Genomic DNA, 16805 nt, shown 5'->3' with positions numbered 1-16805 from the left:
GACAAGTCAATTTGCAGATCCAATTTTGACAATACAGGCTGAAAGAAGGAATGGACGGATACAAACACTTGCTTGTGTACTAAAAACACAAAGCGCTCCATCCTTGCTGTTTGTGTATGTATGAAATCCCAACCATCCTTGAAGATATTGTTCAGAAAAGATCCAACATGTTCGTGCATTCTGTCCAGGAGTCTGCTTTGACATCATGTCATGAAGTCATCATTATGACCCTAATAAGAGCATTGACTTTATTGTTGCATTAAGTAAGTGCTACTTGTTGGGGTGGTTTTGCCTGACGAAATTTTGCATGAGGTGAGAGAGCAAACATGACGGTCAACATTTAGATCACCTCAAATGGAGACACTGCTTATTTTTGTGTTCACAAGGGCTTCTCTCTGGGGTTGTCTCATGAGTGACTTTGTCCTCAAAGGAGGAGAATCCCCAGCTCTTCTGTATAGACTTTGCTGAGCCTTCAAATGTATCGGTGATACTTCCTTGACAGAGACCCACACTTAATGTCTGCATGACGTATGTGCTTTTCATTGGGATGTTTTTGCTGACTGCTGAAATCATTGGTTCCCATATTGATATGATGCTTATCAACTGCTCCAGTCAGTTCTAATTGTTTCATTTTCAATCTGTTCCCATTAAATAAGGTTCACCATATCCCATTATGTTCCAGGTGTATATGAGGGGTCTTTGGGAGAAAGGTATCTTGGTGTCAACACGCTGGTCTAATTCTTCATCAATTAACTCCTTTCCAGTCTCTATTCAGTTGTCATCGGCAGCCACCAGGTGGTAACGTGTTTGAGCAAAGTCTTTGCATACAAATGTGGCATTCAAAGTAAGTGAAAAGTCTGGTGAGAATGAGCAGTGACGACAGTCGTTTCATCAGAAGCGAGTGTGATGCTTTGGCGGCCATCGTCAAGATCGTTGAAACTTCCAGAATAAGGAGGTGGAGGGGTACAGTGAAAGGGCTGTTAGTCTGCATTATAAGAAGCACAGTTGGTGCCGGACTCACAGTTTCCATTGCTGGCACGGGAAATCGCAGGATACGAAGGAAGGATTCGCCACAAGACTGAAGTGATCGACAGGAGGAAAGAAGGTAGATAATTGCAAAGGTATACCCATCCAAATTTAGCATTGACTTGGCACTTTACCGGACTGAGCTGTAATTTAGCTTTTGTAATATTGAATACTGTGTAAACAACTCACACTCAGATAACCTCAAATCAAAGTACCAATGATTGTCAAATTCAAAAGTGCTTCTCTTTGGGGTCGTCTTGGTTGTGAGTTCTTCGGCACACAGACAAACCTAAGCAGTATCAATGTACATGTTCCGTGGAACTGGCTAAATGAGTAAAGTTGTAACCAAAATGACCCTAATGTTAGCACTGACTTGAGGTGCTATTGCAGTAAGTGCTACTTGTTGGGGTAATTTTGCAGACCAATGAAGCGAAAGCCTTATCAAAGATATATGAGGACAAATGAAAATTAATCTTGAGGATAACCAAGACTGGTGTTTTGATGGAAGTCACACGCCTAACTTAAATAAGGGCTTGACTCTTTAAGTTAATAGCTGGTTTATTTTTGGGGAAAGCCGCATTTATGGTTGTTGGTGATGAAGGACGCATTTAACAGACAGTATGAGAAGAAACATTTGTTTGTTTGCACATTTAGATGACCTCAAATGGAGACACTAGTGATGCACATACTCACAAGTGCTTCTCTTTGGGGTTGTCTCAGTTGCGAGTTATTCGAGTCAAGACAAGAGGATTTGCAGATCAAATTTTGAAAATACAGGCTGAAAGAAGGAATGGATAGATACAAACACTTGCTTGTGGACTAAAAACACTAAGCGCTCCATCCTGGCTGGTTGTATGTGTATGAAATCCCAACAATCCTTGAAGATATTCTTTCGAAAAGATCCAAGAAGTTCCTGCATTCTGTCCAGGATTCTGCTTTGACATCATGTCATGAAGTCATCATTATGACCCTAATAAGAGCATTGACTTTATTGTTGCTTTAAGTAAGTGCTACTTGTTGGGGTGGTTTTGCCTGACGAAATTTCACACGAGGTGAGAGAGCAAACATGCCGGTCAACATTAGAGACACTGCTGAGTTTTGTGTTCACAAGTGCTTCTCTTTGGGGTTGTATCATGAGTGCCTTTTTTTTCAAAAGAGGAGACCCTGGAACCCCATTGGATGGATTTAGCTGGCAATTTAATGTACCGAGAAATAGAGCTCATAGAGAGGCACTCACTTGATTTCTGAATGACATCAGTGTTTTTCTTTGTGGATATTTCTGCTGACTGCTGAAACCATGGGTTCCAATATCCATAAGAGGTTTCTAGGCTGATAAAGATCTGTGTGTCTTTTTTTTCCACGGATTTTGGAATTACCCTAACAGTTGCATCGACTTGACTGTTTAAAATCAGTAAGTGCTTCTAGTTGGGGCAGTTCCGATTGACAATAGGCACAAAATAAATTCGGAGACATTTTCCAGTTATCTGCTTTTTTCTATTTTATCTTGCGTTAACGTTGGTATTACTTAACTCACGATCGGGAAACCCCAAATCAAAGATCTAATGATTGTCGACTTAAAAAGTGCTTCTCTTTGGGGTCGTCTTGGTTGTGAGTTCTTCGGCACGAAGACAAACCTAAGCAGTATCAATGCACATGTTCCGTGGAACTGGCTAAATGAGTAAAGTTGTAACCAAAATGACCCTAATGTTAGCACTGACTTGAGGTGCGATTGCAGTAAGTGCTACTTGTTGGAGAAATTTGCAGACCAATGAAGCGAAAGCCTTATCAAAGATATATGAGGACAAATGAAAATTAATCTTTAGGATAACCAAGACTAGTTATTTGATGGAAGTCCCACCCCTAACTTAAATAAGGACTTGACTCTTTAAGTCAGTAAGTGGTTGTTGCTGGAGATGGCTGTGGAGGACACATTTTACTGACATGAGAAAGGATCCAACATGTTCTCCCATTCCGTCCAGGATTCTGCTTTGAGATCATGAAGTCATCATTATGAACCTAAGAAGAGCATTGACTTTATTGTTGCAGAAATATTTGTTTTTGGGCACATTTAGATGACCTCAAATGGAAACACTAGTGATTCAGACACTCACAAGTGCTTCTCTTTGGGGTTGTCTCAAGTTGCGAGTTATTTGAGTCAAGACAAGTCAATTTGCAGATGAAATTTTGACAATACAGGCTGAAAGAAGGAATGGACGGATACAAACACTTGCTTGTGCACTCAAAACACAAAGCGCTCCATCCTGGCTGGTTGTGTATGTATGAAATCCCTACCATCCTTGAAGATATTGTTCAGAAAAGATCCAACATGTTCGTGCATTCTGTCCAGGAGTCTGCTTTGACATCATGTCATGAAGTCATCATTATGACCCTAATAAGAGCATTGACTTTATTGTTGCATTAAGTAAGTGCTAGTTGTTGGGGTGGTTTTGCCTGACGAAATTTCACACGAGGTGAGAGAGCAAACATGACGGTCAACATTTAGATCACCTCAAATGGAGACACTGCTGATTTTTGTGTTCACAAGGGCTTCTCTCTGGGGTTGTCTCATGAGTGACTTTGTCCTCAAAGGAGGAGAATCCCCAGCTCTTCTGTATAGACTTTGCTGAGCCTTCAAATGTATCGGTGATACTTCCTTGACAGAGACCCACACTTAATGTCTGCATTACGGATGTGCTTTTCATTGGGATGTTTTTGCTGACTGCTGAAATCATTGGTTCCCATATTGATATGATGCTTCTCAACTGCTCCAGTCAGTTCTAATTGTTTCATTTTCAATCTGTTCCCATTAAATAAGGTTCACCATATCCCATTACGTTCCAGGAGTATATGAGGGGTCTTTGGCAGAAAGGTATCTTGGTGTCAACACGCTGGTCTAATTCTTCATCAATTAACTCCTTTCCAGTCTTGATTCAGTTGTCATCGGCAGCCACCAGGTGGTAACGTGTTTGAGCAAAGTCTTTGCATACAAATGTGGCATTCAAAGTAAGTGAAAAGTCTGGTGAGAATGAGCAGTGACGACAGTCGTTTCATCAGAAGCGAGTGTGATGCTTTGGCGGCCATCGTCAAGATCGTTGAAACTTCCAGAAGAAGGAGGTGGAGGGGTACAGTGAAAGGGCTGTTAGTCTGCATTATAAGAAGCACAGTTGGTGCCGGACTCACAGTTTCCATTGCTGGCACGGGAAATCGCAGGATACGAAGGAAGGATTCGCCACAAGACTGAAGTGATCGACAGGAGGAAAGAAGGTAGATAATTGCAAAGGTATACCCATCCAAATTTAGCATTGACTTGGCACTTTACCGGACTGAGCTGTAATTTAACTTTTGTAATATTGAATACTGTGTAAACAACTCACCCTCAGATAACCGCAAATCAAAGTACCAATGATTGTCAAATTCAAAAGTGCTTCTCTTTGGGGTCGTCTTGGTTGTGAGTTCTTCGGCACACAGACAAACCTAAGCAGTATCAATGTACATGTTCCGTGGAACTGGCTAAATGAGTAAAGTTGTAACCAAAATGACCCTAATGTTAGCACTGACTTGAGGTGCTATTGCAGTAAGTGCTACTTGTTGGGGTAATTTTGCAGACCAATGAAGCGAAAGCCTTATCAAAGATATATGAGGACAAATGAAAATTAATCTTGAGGATAACCAAGACTGGTGTTTTGATGGAAGTCCCACTCCTAACTTAAATAAGGGCTTGTCTCTTTAAGTTAATAGCTGTTTTTTTGGGGGGGAAAGCCGCACTTATGGTTGTTGGTGATGAAGGACGCATTTAACAGACCGTATGAGAAGAAACATTTGTTTGTTGGCACATTTAGATAACCTCAAATGGAGACACTAGTGATGCACAAACTCACAAGTGCTTCTCTTGGGGTTGTCTCAGTTGCGAGTTATTCCAATCAAGACAAGATGATTTGCAGATTAAATTTTGACAATACAGGCTGAAAGAAGGAATGGATAGATACAAACACTTGCTTGTGGACTAAAAACACTATGCGCTCCATCCTGGCTGGTTGTATGTGTATGAAATCCCAACAATCCTTGAAGATATTCTTTCGAAAAGATCCAAGAAGTTCCTGCATTCTGTCCAGGATTCTGCTTTGACATCATGTCATGAAGTCATCATTATGACCCTAATAAGAGCATTGACTTTATTGTTGCATGAAGTAAGTGCTACTTGTTGGGGTAATTTTGCAGACCAATGAACGACGGCCTTTCTTTATAAAAGATATATGAGGACAAATGAAAATTAATCTTGAGGATAACCAAGACTGGTGTTTTGATGGAAGTCACACGCCTAACTTAAATAAGGGCTTGACTCTTTAAGTTAATAGCTGGTTTATTTTTGGGGAAAGCCGCATTTATGGTTGTTGGTGATGAAGGACGCATTTAACAGACAGTATGAGAAGAAACATTTGTTTGTTTGCACATTTAGATGACCTCAAATGGAGACACTAGTGATGCACATACTCACAAGTGCTTCTCTTTGGGGTTGTCTCAGTTGCGAGTTATTCGAGTCAAGACAAGAGGATTTGCAGATCAAATTTTGAAAATACAGGCTGAAAGAAGGAATGGATAGATACAAACACTTGCTTGTGGACTAAAAACACTAAGCGCTCCATCCTGGCTGGTTGTATGTGTATGAAATCCCAACAATCCTTGAAGATATTCTTTCGAAAAGATCCAAGAAGTTCCTGCATTCTGTCCAGGATTCTGCTTTGACATCATGTCATGAAGTCATCATTATGACCCTAATAAGAGCATTGACTTTATTGTTGCTTTAAGTAAGTGCTACTTGTTGGGGTGGTTTTGCCTGACGAAATTTCACACGAGGTGAGAGAGCAAACATGCCGGTCAACATTAGAGACACTGCTGAGTTTTGTGTTCACAAGTGCTTCTCTTTGGGGTTGTATCATGAGTGCCTTTTTTTTCAAAAGAGGAGACCCTGGAACCCCATTGGATGGATTTAGCTGGCAATTTAATGTACCGAGAAATAGAGCTCATAGAGAGGCACTCACTTGATTTCTGAATGACATCAGTGTTTTTCTTTGTGGATATTTCTGCTGACTGCTGAAACCATGGGTTCCAATATCCATAAGAGGTTTCTAGGCTGATAAAGATCTGTGTGTCTTTTTTTTCACGGATTTTGGAATTACCCTAACAGTTGCATCGACTTGACTGTTTAAAATCAGTAAGTGCTTCTAGTTGGGGCAGTTCCGATTGACAATAGGCACAAAATAAATTCGGAGACATTTTCCAGTTATCTGCTTTTTTCTATTTTATCTTGCGTTAACGTTGGTATTACTTAACTCACGATCGGAAAACCCCAGATCAAAGATCTAATGATTGTCGACTTAAAAAGTGCTTCTCTTTGGGGTCGTCTTGGTTGTGAGTTCTTCGGCACGAAGACAAACCTAAGCAGTGTCAATGCACATGTTCCGTGGAACTGGCTAAATGAGTGAAGTTGTAACCAAAATGACCCAAATGTTAGCACTGACTTGTGGTGCGATTGCAGAAAGTGCTTCTTGTTGGGGTAATTTTGCAGACCAATGAAGCGAAAGCCTTATCAAAGATATATGAGGACAAATAAAAATTAATCTTGAGGATAACCAAGACTAGTTATTTGATGGAAGTCCCACCCCTAATTTAAATAAGGACTTGACTCTTGAAGTCAGTAAGTGGTTGTTGCTGGAGATGGCTGTGGAGGACACATTTTACTGACATGAGAAAAGATCCAACATGTTCTCCCATTCCGTCCAGGATTCTGCTTTGAGATCATGAAGTCATCATTATGAACCTAAGAAGAGCATTGACTTTATTGTTGCAGAAATATTTGTTTTTGGGCACATTTAGATGACCTCAAATGGAAACACTAGTGATTCAGACACTCACAAGTGCTTCTCTTTGGGGTTGTCTCAAGTTGCGAGTTATTCGAGTCAAGACAAGACGATTTGCAGATCAAATTTTGACAATACAGGCTGAAAGAAGGAATGGACGGATACAAACACTTGCTTCTGGACTAAAAACACAAAGCGCTCCATCCTGGCTGGTTGTATGTGTATGAAATCCCAACAATCCTTGAAGATATTCTTTCGAAAAGATCCAAGAAGTTCCTGCATTCTGTCCAGGATTCTGCTTTGACATCATGTCATGAAGTCATCATTATGACCCTAATAAGAGCATTGACTTTATTGTTGCTTTAAGTAAGTGCTACTTGTTGGGGTGGTTTTGCCTGACGAAATTTCACACGAGGTGAGAGAGCAAACATGACGGTCAACATTTAGATCACCTCAAATGGAGACACTGCTGATTTTTGTGTTCACAAGTGCTTCTCTTTGGGGTTGTCTCATGAGTGACTTTGTCCTCAAAGGAGGAGAATCCCCAGCTCTTCTTTACAGACTTTGCTGAGCCTTCAAATGTATCGGTGATACTTCCTTGACACAGACGCGCACTTAATGTCTGCATGACAGATCTGCTTTTCATTGGGATGTTTTTGCTGACTGCTGAAATCATTGGTTCCCATATTGATATGATGCTTATCAACTGCTCCAGTCAGTTCCGATTGATTCTTTTTCAATCTGTTCCCATTAAATAAGGTTCACCATATCCCATTACGTTCCAGGAGAATATGAGGGGTCTTTGGCAGAAAGGTATCTTGGTGTCAACACACTGGTCTAATTCTTCATCAATGCACTCCTTTCCAGCTCTCTTGATTCAGTTGTCATCGGCAGCCACCAGGTGGTAACGTGTTTGAGCAAACTCCTTGCATACAAATGTGGCATTCAGAGTAAGTGGAAAGTCTGGTGAGAATGAGCAGTGACGACAGTCGTTTCATCAGAAGCGAGTGTGATGCTTTGGCGGCCATCGTCAAGATCGTTGAAACTTCCAGAAGAAGGAGGTGGAGGAGTACAGTGAAAGGGCTGTAAGTCTGCATTATAATAAGCACATTTGGTGCCGGACTCACAGTTTACATTGCTGGCACGGGAAATCGCAGGATACGAAGGAAGGATTCGCCACAAGACTGAAGTGATCGACAGGAGGGAAGAAGGCAGATAATTGCCAAGGTATACCCATCCAAATTTAGCATTGACTTGGCACTTTACCGGACTGAGCTGTAATTTAACTTTTGTAATATTGAATGCTGTGTAAACAACTCACACTCAGATAACCTCAAATCAAAGTACCAATGATTGTCAAATTCAAAAGTGCTTCTCTTTGGGGTCGTCTTGGTTGTGAGTTCTTCGGCACACAGACAAACCTAAGCAGTATCAATGTACATGTTCCGTGGAACTGGCTAAATGAGTAAAGTTGTAACCAAAATGACCCTAATGTTAGCACTGACTTGAGGTGCTATTGCAGTAAGTGCTACTTGTTGGGGTAATTTTGCAGACCAATGAAGCGAAAGCCTTATCAAAGATATATGAGGACAAATGAAAATTAATCTTGAGGATAACCAAGACTGGTGTTTTGATGGAAGTCCCACTCCTAACTTAAATAAGGGCTTGTCTCTTTAAGTTAATAGCTTTTTTTGGGGGGGGGGGAAGCCACATTTATGGTTGTTGGTGATGAAGGACGCATTTGACAGACCGTATGAGAAGAAACATTTGTTTGTTGGCACATTTAGATAACCTCAAATGGAAACACTAGTGATGCACATACTCACAAGTGCTTCTCTTTGGGGTTGTCTCAGTTGCGAGTTATTCCAATCAAGACAAGATGATTTGCAGATCAAATTTTGACAATACAGGCTGAAAGAAGGAATGGACGGATACAAACACTTGCTTGTGGACTAAAAACACAAAGCGCTCCATCCTGGCTGGTTGTATGTGTATGAAATCCCAACAATCCTTGAAGATATTCTTTCGAAAAGATCCAAGAAGTTCCTGCATTCTTTCATGGATTCTGCTTTGACATCATGTCATGAAGTCATCATTATGACCCTAATAAGAGCATTGACTTTATTGTTGCTTTAAGTAAGTGCTACTTGTTGGGGTGGTTTTGCCTGACGAAATTTAACACGAGGTGAGAGAGCAAACATGCCGGTCAACATTAGAGACACTGCTGATTTTGTGTTCACAAGTGCTTCTCTTTGGGGTTGTATCATGAGTGCCTTTTTTTTCAAAAGAGGAGACCCTGGAACCCCATTGGATGGATTTAGCTGGCCATTTAACGAACGGAGAAATAGAGCTCATAGAGAGGCACTCACTTGATTTCTGAATGACATCAGTGTTTTTCTTTGTGGATATTTCTGCTGACTGCTGAAACCATGGGTTCCAATATCCATAAGAGGTTTCTAGGCTGATAAAGATCTGTGTGTCTTTTTTTTCACGGATTTTGGAATTACCCTAACAGTTGCATCGACTTGACTGTTTAAAATCAGTAAGTGCTTCTAGTTGGGGCAGTTCCGATTGACAATAGGCACAAAATAAATTCGTAGACATTTTCCAGTTATCTGCTTTTTTCTATTTTATCTTGCGTTAACGTTGGTATTACTTAACTCACGATCGGGAAACCCCAGATCAAAGATCTAATGATTGTCGACTTAAAAAGTGCTTCTCTTTGGGGTCGTCTTGGTTGTGAGTTCTTCGGCACGAAGACAAACCTAAGCAGTGTCAATGCACATGTTCAGTGGAACTGGCTAAATGAGTAAAGTTAGCACTGACTTTGGGTGCGATTGCAGTAAGTGCTACTTGTTGGGGTAATTTTGCAGACCAATGAAGCGAAAGCCTAATCAAAGATATATGAGGACAAATGAAAATTAATCTTAAGGATAACCCAGACTAGTTATTTGATGGAAGTCCCACCCCTAACTTAAATAAGGACTTGACTCTTTAAGTCAGTAAGTGGTTGTTGCTGGAGATGGCTGTGGAGGACACATTTTATTGACATGAGAAAGGATCCAACATGTTCTCCCATTCCGTCCAGGATTCTGCTTTGAGATCATGAAGTCATCATTATGAACCTAAGAAGAACATTGACTTTATTGTTGCAGAAATATTTGTTTTTGGGCACATTTAGATGACCTCAAATGGAAACACTATTGATTCAGACACTCACAAGTGCTTCTCTTTTGGGTTGTCTCAAGTTGCGAGTTATTCGAGTCAAGACAAGACGATTTGCAGATCAAATTTTGACAATACAGGCTGAAAGAAGGAATGGACGGATACAAACACTTGCTTCTGGACTAAAAACACAAAGCGCTCCATCCTGGCTGGTTGTATGTGTATGAAATCCCAACAATCCTTGAAGATATTCTTTCGAAAAGATCCAAGAAGTTCCTGCATTCTGTCCAGGATTCTGCTTTGACATCATGTCATGAAGTCATCATTATGACCCTAATAAGAGCATTGACTTTATTGTTGCTTTAAGTAAGTGCTACTTGTTGGGGTGGTTTTGCCTGACGAAATTTCACACGAGGTGAGAGAGCAAACATGACGGTCAACATTTAGATCACCTCAAATGGAGACACTGCTGATTTTTGTGTTCACAAGTGCTTCTCTTTGGGGTTGTCTCATGAGTGACTTTGTCCTCAAAGGAGGAGAATCCCCAGCTCTTCTGTACAGACTTTGTTGAGCCTTCAAATGTATCGGTGATACTTCCTTGACAGAGACACGCACTTAACGTCTGAATGACAGATCTGCTTTTCATTGGGATGTTTTTGCTGACTGCTGAAATCATTGGTTCCCATATTGATATGATGCTTCTCAACTGCTCCAGTCAGTTCCGATTGATTCTTTTTCAATCTGTTCCCATTAAATAAGGTTCACCATATCCCATTACGTTCCAGGAGTATATGAGGGGTCTTTGGCAGAAAGGTATCTTGGTGTCAACACACTGGTCTAATTCTTCATCAATGCACTCCTTTCCAGCTCTCTTGATTCAGTTGTCATCGGCAGCCACCAGGTGGTAACGTGTTTGAGCAAACTCTTTGCATACAAATGTGGCATTCAGAGTAAGTGAAAAGTCTGGTGAGAATGAGCAGTGACGACAGTCGTTTCATCAGAAGCGAGTGTGATGCTTTGGCGGCCATCGTCAAGATCGTTGAAACTTCCAGAAGAAGGAGGTGGAGGAGTACAGTGAAAGGGCTGTAAGTCTGCATTATAAGAAGCACAGTTGGTGCCGGACTCACAGTTTACATTGCTGGCACGGGAAATCGCAGGATACGAAGGAAGGATTCGCCACAAGACTGAAGTGATCGACAGGAGGAAAGAAGGTAGATAATTGCAAAGGTATACCCATCCAAATTTAGCATTGACTCGGCACTTTACCGGACTGAGCTGTAATTTAACTTTTGTAATATTGAATACTGTGTAAACAACTCACACTCAGATAACCGCAAATCAAAGTACCAATGATTGTCAAATTCAAAAGTGCTTCTCTTTGGGGTCGTCTTGGTTGTGAGTTCTTCGGCACACAGACAAACCTAAGCAGTATCAATGTACATGTTCCGTGGAACTGGCTAAATGAGTAAAGTTGTAACCAAAATGACCCTAATGTTAGCACTGACTTGAGGTGCTATTGCAGTAAGTGCTACTTGTTGGGGTAATTTTGCAGACCAATGAAGCGAAAGCCTTATCAAAGATATATGAGGACAAATGAAAATTAATCTTGAGGATAACCAAGACTGGTGTTTTGATGGAAGTCCCACTCCTAACTTAAATAAGGGCTTGTCTCTTTAAGTTAATAGCTGTTTTTTTGGGGGGGAAAGCCGCACTTATGGTTGTTGGTGATGAAGGACGCATTTAACAGCCCGTATGAGAAGAAACATTTGTTTGTTGGCACATTTAGATAACCTCAAATGGAGACACTAGTGATGCACAAACTCACAAGTGCTTCTCTTTGGGGTTGTCTCATTTGCGAGTTATTCCAATCAAGACAAGATGATTTGCAGATTAAATTTTGACAATACAGGCTGAAAGAAGGAATGGATAGATACAAACACTTGCTTGTGGACTAAAAACACTATGCGCTCCATCCTGGCTGGTTGTATGTGTATGAAATCCCAACAATCCTTGAAGATATTCTTTCGAAAAGATCCAAGAAGTTCCTGCATTCTGTCCAGGATTCTGCTTTGACATCATGTCATGAAGTCATCATTATGACCCTAATAAGAGCATTGACTTTATTGTTGCTTTAAGTAAGTGCTACTTGTTGGGGTGGTTTTGCCTGACGAAATTTCACACGAGGTGAGAGAGCAAACATGCCGGTCAACATGAGAGACACTGCTGAGTTTTGTGTTCACAAGTGCTTCTCTTTGGGGTTGTATCATGAGTGCCTTTTTTTTTCAAATGAGGAGACCCTGAAACCCCACTGGATGGATTTAGCTGGCCATTTAATGAACCGAGAAATAGAGCTCATAGAGAGGCACTCACTTGATTTCTGAATGACATCAGTGTTTTTCTTTGTGGATATTTCTGCTGACTGCTGAAACCATGGGTTCCAATATCCATAAGAGGTTTCTAGGCTGATAAAGATCTGTGTGTCTTTTTTTTCACGGATTTTGGAATTACCCTAACAGTTGCATCGACTTGACTGTTTAAAATCAGTAAGTGCTTCTAGTTGGGGCAGTTCCGATTGACAATAGGCACAAAATAAATTCGGAGACATTTTCCAGTTATCTGCTTTTTTCTATTTTATCTTGCGTTAACGTTGGTATTACTTAACTCACGATCGGAAAACCCCAGATCAAAGATCTAATGATTGTCGACTTAAAAAGTGCTTCTCTTTGGGGTCGTCTTGGTTGTGAGTTCTTCGGCACGAAGCCAAACCTAAGCAGTGTCAATGCACATGTTCCGTGGAACTGGCTAAATGAGTAAAGTTGTAACCAAAATGACCCTAATGTTAGCACTGACTTGAGGTGCGATTGCAGTAAGTGCTTCTTGTTGGGGTAATTTTGCAGACCAATGAAGCGAAAGCCTTATCAAAGATATATGAGGACAAATAAAAATTAATCTTGAGGATAACCAAGACTAGTTATTTGATGGAAGTCCCACCCCTAATTTAAATAAGGACTTGACTCTTGAAGTCAGTAAGTGGTTGTTGCTGGAGATGGCTGTGGAGGACACATTTTACTGACATGAGAAAAGATCCAACATGTTCTCCCATTCCGTCCAGGATTCTGCTTTGAGATCATGAAGTCATCATTATGAACCTAAGAAGAGCATTGACTTTATTGTTACAGAAATATTTGTTTTTGGGCACATTTAGATGACCTCAAATGGAAACACTAGTGATGCACAAACTCACAAGTGCTTCTCTTTGGGGTTGTCTCAGTTGCGAGTTATTCCAATCAAGACAAGATGATTTGCAGATTAAATTTTGACAATACAGGCTTAAAGAAGGAATGGATAGATACAAACACTTGCTTGTGGACTAAAAACACTATGCGCTCCATCCTGGCTGGTTGTATGTGTATGAAATCCCAACAATCCTTGAAGATATTCTTTCGAAAAGATCCAAGAAGTTCCTGCATTCTGTCCAGGATTCTGCTTTGACATCATGTCATGAAGTCATCATTATGACCCTAATAAGAGCATTGACTTTATTGTTGCTTTAAGTAAGTGCTACTTGTTGGGGTGGTTTTGCCTGACGAAATTTCACACGAGGTGAGAGAGCAAACATGACGGTCAACATTTAGATCACCTCAAATGGAGACACTGCTGATTTTTGTGTTCACAAGTGCTTCTCTTTGGGGTTGTCTCATGAGTGACTTTGTCCTCAAAGGAGGAGAATCCCCAGCTCTTCTGTACAGACTTTGTTGAGCCTTCAAATGTATCGGTGATACTTCCTTGACAGAGACACGCACTTAACGTCTGAATGACAGATCTGCTTTTCATTGGGATGTTTTTGCTGACTGCTGAAATCATTGGTTCCCATATTGATATGATGCTTCTCAACTGCTCCAGTCAGTTCCGATTGATTCTTTTTCAATCTGTTCCCATTAAATAAGGTTCACCATATCCCATTACGTTCCAGGAGTATATGAGGGGTCTTTGGCAGAAAGGTATCTTGGTGTCAACACACTGGTCTAATTCTTCATCAATGCACTCCTTTCCAGCTCTCTTGATTCAGTTGTCATCGGCAGCCACCAGGTGGTAACGTGTTTGAGCAAACTCTTTGCATACAAATGTGGCATTCAGAGTAAGTGAAAAGTCTGGTGAGAATGAGCAGTGACGACAGTCGTTTCATCAGAAGCGAGTGTGATGCTTTGGCGGCCATCGTCAAGATCGTTGAAACTTCCAGAAGAAGGAGGTGGAGGAGTACAGTGAAAGGGCTGTAAGTCTGCATTATAAGAAGCACAGTTGGTGCCGGACTCACAGTTTACATTGCTGGCACGGGAAATCGCAGGATACGAAGGAAGGATTCGCCACAAGACTGAAGTGATCGACAGGAGGAAAGAAGGTAGATAATTGCAAAGGTATACCCATCCAAATTTAGCATTGACTCGGCACTTTACCGGACTGAGCTGTAATTTAACTTTTGTAATATTGAATACTGTGTAAACAACTCACACTCAGATAACCGCAAATCAAAGTACCAATGATTGTCAAATTCAAAAGTGCTTCTCTTTGGGGTCGTCTTGGTTGTGAGTTCTTCGGCACACAGACAAACCTAAGCAGTATCAATGTACATGTTCCGTGGAACTGGCTAAATGAGTAAAGTTGTAACCAAAATGACCCTAATGTTAGCACTGACTTGAGGTGCTATTGCAGTAAGTGCTACTTGTTGGGGTAATTTTGCAGACCAATGAAGCGAAAGCCTTATCAAAGATATATGAGGACAAATGAAAATTAATCTTGAGGATAACCAAGACTGGTGTTTTGATGGAAGTCCCACTCCTAACTTAAATAAGGGCTTGTCTCTTTAAGTTAATAGCTGTTTTTTTGGGGGGGAAAGCCGCACTTATGGTTGTTGGTGATGAAGGACGCATTTAACAGCCCGTATGAGAAGAAACATTTGTTTGTTGGCACATTTAGATAACCTCAAATGGAGACACTAGTGATGCACAAACTCACAAGTGCTTCTCTTTGGGGTTGTCTCAGTTGCGAGTTATTCCAATCAAGACAAGATGATTTGCAGATTAAATTTTGACAATACAGGCTGAAAGAAGGAATGGATAGATACAAACACTTGCTTGTGGACTAAAAACACTATGCGCTCCATCCTGGCTGGTTGTATGTGTATGAAATCCCAACAATCCTTGAAGATATTCTTTCGAAAAGATCCAAGAAGTTCCTGCATTCTGTCCAGGATTCTGCTTTGACATCATGTCATGAAGTCATCATTATGACCCTAATAAGAGCATTGACTTTATTGTTGCTTTAAGTAAGTGCTACTTGTTGGGGTGGTTTTGCCTGACGAAATTTCACACGAGGTGAGAGAGCAAACATGCCGGTCAACATGAGAGACACTGCTGAGTTTTGTGTTCACAAGTGCTTCTCTTTGGGGTTGTATCATGAGTGCCTTTTTTTTTCAAATGAGGAGACCCTGAAACCCCACTGGATGGATTTAGCTGGCCATTTAATGAACCGAGAAATAGAGCTCATAGAGAGGCACTCACTTGATTTCTGAATGACATCAGTGTTTTTCTTTGTGGATATTTCTGCTGACTGCTGAAACCATGGGTTCCAATATCCATAAGAGGTTTCTAGGCTGATAAAGATCTGTGTGTCTTTTTTTTCACGGATTTTGGAATTACCCTAACAGTTGCATCGACTTGACTGTTTAAAATCAGTAAGTGCTTCTAGTTGGGGCAGTTCCGATTGACAATAGGCACAAAATAAATTCGGAGACATTTTCCAGTTATCTGCTTTTTTCTATTTTATCTTGCGTTAACGTTGGTATTACTTAACTCACGATCGGAAAACCCCAGATCAAAGATCTAATGATTGTCGACTTAAAAAGTGCTTCTCTTTGGGGTCGTCTTGGTTGTGAGTTCTTCGGCACGAAGCCAAACCTAAGCAGTGTCAATGCACATGTTCCGTGGAACTGGCTAAATGAGTAAAGTTGTAACCAAAATGACCCTAATGTTAGCACTGACTTGAGGTGCGATTGCAGTAAGTGCTTCTTGTTGGGGTAATTTTGCAGACCAATGAAGCGAAAGCCTTATCAAAGATATATGAGGACAAATAAAAATTAATCTTGAGGATAACCAAGACTAGTTATTTGATGGAAGTCCCACCCCTAATTTAAATAAGGACTTGACTCTTGAAGTCAGTAAGTGGTTGTTGCTGGAGATGGCTGTGGAGGACACATTTTACTGACATGAGAAAAGATCCAACATGTTCTCCCATTCCGTCCAGGATTCTGCTTTGAGATCATGAAGTCATCATTATGAACCTAAGAAGAGCATTGACTTTATTGTTACAGAAATATTTGTTTTTGGGCACATTTAGATGACCTCAAATGGAAACACTAGTGATGCACAAACTCACAAGTGCTTCTCTTTGGGGTTGTCTCAGTTGCGAGTTATTCCAATCAAGACAAGATGATTTGCAGATTAAATTTTGACAATACAGGCTGAAAGAAGGAATGGATAGATACAAACACTTGCTTGTGGACTAAAAACACTATGCGCTCCATCCTGGCTGGTTGTATGTGTATGAAATCCCAACAATCCTTGAAGATATTCTTTCGAAAAGATCCAAGAAGTTCCTGCATTCTGTCCAGGATTCTGCTTTGACATCATGTCATGAAGTCATCATTATGACCCTAATAAGAGCATTGACTTTATTGTTGCTTTAAGTAAGTGCTACTTG

The sequence above is a fragment of the Aulostomus chinensis genome, chromosome 9, assembly GCF_037954235.1.
Source record: "Aulostomus chinensis isolate RoL2024-O1b breed Wild chromosome 9, RoL_Achi_v1.0, whole genome shotgun sequence".
Taxonomy (NCBI): domain Eukaryota; kingdom Metazoa; phylum Chordata; class Actinopteri; order Syngnathiformes; family Aulostomidae; genus Aulostomus; species Aulostomus chinensis.
The sequence above is the reverse complement of the archived record's forward strand: the minus strand, read 5'-3'. Positions refer to the sequence as shown.